Source organism: Tupaia chinensis, unplaced genomic scaffold (assembly GCF_000334495.1).
Source record: "Tupaia chinensis unplaced genomic scaffold, TupChi_1.0 Scaffold000644_1, whole genome shotgun sequence".
Lineage (NCBI taxonomy): Eukaryota > Metazoa > Chordata > Mammalia > Scandentia > Tupaiidae > Tupaia > Tupaia belangeri.
The window spans coordinates 6661847-6662167 of NW_006160165.1; the positions used below are offsets into that span (position 1 = coordinate 6661847).

General features: G+C 69.5%; 1 protein-coding gene across 2 annotated transcripts in view; it reads left to right on the forward strand.

Moving 5' to 3' along the window:
- MCF2L (MCF.2 cell line derived transforming sequence like) overlaps nt 1-321 on the forward strand; it is a 76871-nt gene that overhangs the window by 18329 nt on the left and 58221 nt on the right. The gene's annotated exons all lie outside the window — the stretch shown is intronic.

Sequence of the window (321 nt, forward strand, 5' to 3'; positions counted from 1 at the left end):
GGCTCCATGGACCGGGCTAGGGGCCACCGGCTCCCTCACCCAGCCCAGGAGGGCAGCCTTCGCCTTCCAGGAGGGCACAGGGAACAACCGAGGCAGCCGCCACAAGACCAGTTGGCAGAAAGGGCCTTCCGGGGCGTTCTGAGCCCCACCAGAGCACAGCCGCTCTGGGGGACAGAGGGGAGAGCTGTCCCCAAGGGTGGGCGCAGGCGTCTTGGGCAGCCCAGGCCCCGCCTCCGACGTGTCCCCCGTCTCCCAGCGGGTGTTGAGGATCCAGCTCTGCCCTGGGATGTAGCTGCAGCTCTGGGTGGGTGAGTGGCAGCC